Source organism: Prunus mume, linkage group LG6 (genome assembly GCF_029339155.1).
Source record: "Prunus mume cultivar Tortuosa linkage group LG6, ASM2933915v1, whole genome shotgun sequence".
NCBI classification, from domain to species: Eukaryota; Viridiplantae; Streptophyta; class Magnoliopsida; order Rosales; family Rosaceae; genus Prunus; species Prunus mume.
In genome coordinates, this window is record NC_142703.1 from 5,281,294 (window position 1) to 5,284,952 (window position 3,659).

The window sequence follows — 3,659 nt, forward strand, 5'->3', positions numbered from 1 at the left end:
ACCTTGACCAAGCTTTGTCAAGCAAATCTGGAATTTTCTCAAGCCACCCAAGCCTTTCTTACATTCATCTTTCTTCTTCTTAGGATAGGGCTCGCACTGATATTTCCTCCGTAAGAAACCCACGCTGTCTTCTCTCTCTCAAATTGCTAAACTTGTGAAAGCTTAGCTCCCATGCCACATGCTCCTCAAGCTAAGCCATTAATGAAATCCTCATGCTTATTTGGGTGTTAGTGAAGTGATCCTGAGAGTGTTCTTTTAAAATCTCATTAGATTTTCTAAAAACTCTCTTGGGAGCTTGTTTTTACTTCGGGCATTTGGGGATTTTGCTCGTTGCCTTCTTCCGGCAGCCCGGCCCATTCGTCAGTCTTTGGAACCACCCCTACATAAATTGGCGACTTCAACAGAGACAAGCTGCCATTTCTGATGCCTCCAGAAAGGCCGAGAAAGCAACACCATGGCCTCCCAGATGGACTGACCATGGTGATTCTGAATCAAGGCAAAATGCTTCCTCTAGAGGACAAGAGCGTGCAAGTGAGGAAGCCTTCACCCTCACTGATCTCATCACGGCTATGCAGGCCATGGGGGAAACCCAGAAGGAGATGATGGACACTATCAAAAGAATTAAAAAATGCTGCTTCAAGCCAAGCGAAGAGGATAGGCGTCGCAAGAAGAATGCGCTCTTGAAAGGAGTGCGAACAAAGGGACCGTCTTTTGTCACTCAGGAGGATGTCGTTGCCATGCTGGAAAAGGAGCTTAGTCGAAGTCAGGAGGATTGGAAGTACATTCCTCAGCCGCCGTACCCAGCAAGTTTACTCCGGCCTTCTATCAAAGTTCTGAAACACCAACCTTTGTTCTCTTGATGGGAGGAAAGGAAGCCGAAGGAACATGTCAACGATTCCTTGATGCTTTGGGGCGCGCACTGTGATTATAATTTGCGACTCGAGAATTCTCAAGAGCCTCGCGGTCGGGCATACATGGTACACGTTGGCACCAGGCTCTATGCGTTCTGGGACGATTTGTGGCGGTTTTGTAAAAATATTTTCAAGCGAGAAAGGGTCACCACCACGGCTCAACAACACTTCGCCAAAAGCAAGGGAGGATCCGTGGCGCACTTTTCGGACCGCGGGGACTCTGTACCCGACCGGCCGTCTTAGGAAATTCCCCAACAATGTCACGGCTCTTGGAAATGAAGGGCAAGTTGCGTTTTTGGTGAGAGGATGGCTTTCTCTTCGAAACCAAGCTGCGAGGCAGGCGTTGTAGGAGCGATCTGTCCCAGGAAAGGATTGGAACTCACAAAAGGAAGAGGCAGCGGTTCCGGTAGGCTTGGTAGCCTCTAGAGAAGTCACCACCGCGCTTTGCTAGAGCGATGGGCACACCAGCTGGTGGTATGTGGTAATTACTCGAAGATCTGTGTAAAGCAAAGGGTCATCATGGTTAGGGCTGCTGGGTACCCCTTGGTCAAGCCCAAACTGCCTCCTGACTCGGTGTGGAGAATAGGTCACGGAAACCTCTGCGGTGGTCTCAAGAATAGGTAAGGGATGGGGCGATATTCAACAAAGCATGTGGCCCGGTCACTATGCGACACGAGTCTTGGAACCTCAACCGTATCATTGGCGTCGGCATAGAAGGAACGCGAAAGTGAAGGACTATGTGAGTGCCCATGGGGCGAAGACAAAATTCTCGACATTGTCTAGCGGCTTTAAGAAACTCTAAGCCTTTCCTCTGCATTCTCTTGAACCACACAAAACTAATGGAAGATTGTTTGGCATAAAGGAACCATTGCCCCATCAGTAACTTTAAAGCATGCAGAATGAGGTGAATGCACATCAACCCTTTGAGGCGCTCCACAAGAACACTTGCAGAAACCGAGGTTTAGGAGGTCTCGCCCATGGTTCTGATGCACTCTTTCAGTGGGTTGATTAAGAAGATGGTATAGATGTCCCGGGAACATGGGGCTAAGGATGGTATCGCCTCGGGCTGGCCAAAGCCAAGAAATACACGCTCATGAAAGGCAGTCCTAAGAAAGGTCACGGACCACGAACACTTAAGCCCTGAGCTATAAAAGGCGTAAGCAGCGGACTCATGCATTTGCATCCCCAAAATATTGTATCGATTTATCACAGGTGAAGTCTTTGGGAGAGGTGGGGCGCCTCTTGCAAGACTGCAAGGTTATCTATTTCCTGCAGGTGAGAGCGTGCGAGAAAGGACTACGATTAGCCATGACGGAGGCGAGAGATATCGCCACATCTTCAAGGGTAAATAAATTCCCCATGAGCACACAAAGGTGTGAGTAGCGGTGCTCCACCTCGGACCACGGTGGCGAAGCATCTTCGGCCCGATATGGATGTCCCACAATTTGGAAGGAAGATGGCATCAAGGACTTGTGCTCTGCGAGGATGTTGCATGTGGATGGATCCATGTTCACAGTGGGCCCATTACGACCAACCTTTCGCGATGCGCGGGATATTGGAAGAATAGGGAGCGGTGGAAAAGGCCCTTTCAATGCAGCATGTCCCGGATATGGGGCGGGATTAATTACAGGGAAGCGATCTCGGGGATGGCTCATCACCAACAAGGATTTTTACGGGCATCTTTAAGCAACGAGGCGGCCCATACATTTTTAAGATCGTCATCCATGGAGTAGAGGTGGTCTAGCATGATCGTGGGAGGTTAGTGGGCGCCATGGCAGCCTACTAAGTCAGGTTTTTGCAAGAAAGGAAGAAAGAACAAAATGCATAAGTTCCAGCACCCTCACAATTGTTAAATGCGCACATCTACAATAATATCATGCGAGGACCATATCAAGGAAGAAAGAAGACCAATTCAATATCATCATGCAAATCTTTCCTATGAGGGGAAAAATTATGGTGCTAAAAGAAAAAAGGAATATGAATCGAGGATAAAATATGAAGGAAGCCATGAAGTGCTTACATTCTGTCCTTCCATCCATGTGACACCATCTAGAGGTTTTGCAATTAATCAAGGTAAGGTATCGCCTCAAATGTACTTAAATCCCAAATCAGTGGTCTATGCCGAAATGAGCCTAGGGTTTGGGAAATTAGATGAAACTGGACCAAGAAAGGTGCCTGTTCATGAGGAATTCTCGAAAAATATAAATGGTGCCTCCGCATGCACATATATGCGTATGTATGTGTGCATGTGTGTAGATGCATGTGCCAGAGTAACAAAGTGAAAACAAAAAATGGGAGTGATGCTTACGCTGCTCGATGGAATTCTTCGACTTGCCAAGTCGAGAGAGGAGGGAACTGCCTTGCGATTCCACCACAGAAATTGCTCCACACTTTGCCAAGTGACTCTGCTAAGCTTGGTTTTGGATGGATTAGCGAGTGAAGAAATTTGAGGATTTTAAGAAGAATTGTGGCTTTCCCAATCGTTGTGGCGGTTTCTGCGAGCAACCAACCAGCGGTTTGTGGATAGGGCCTCGCGATTTCTCTCGTTTCCCAAAGGATTCCCTAGACTGTGTATGAAGGAAACCAGCAAAAAATGAAAAGGGCAACCCGAGTTTTAGGGCTCGGCGTGCAGAAGAGGGAGAAAGAAGAAAGGAAAGAAGAATAAAAATAAATAAAGCGAAGTTGATGGAAAGCGTACTGCGGAGAATCTGCAAGGGACTCTTTGGAAAATAATCATAATTGTAGCAC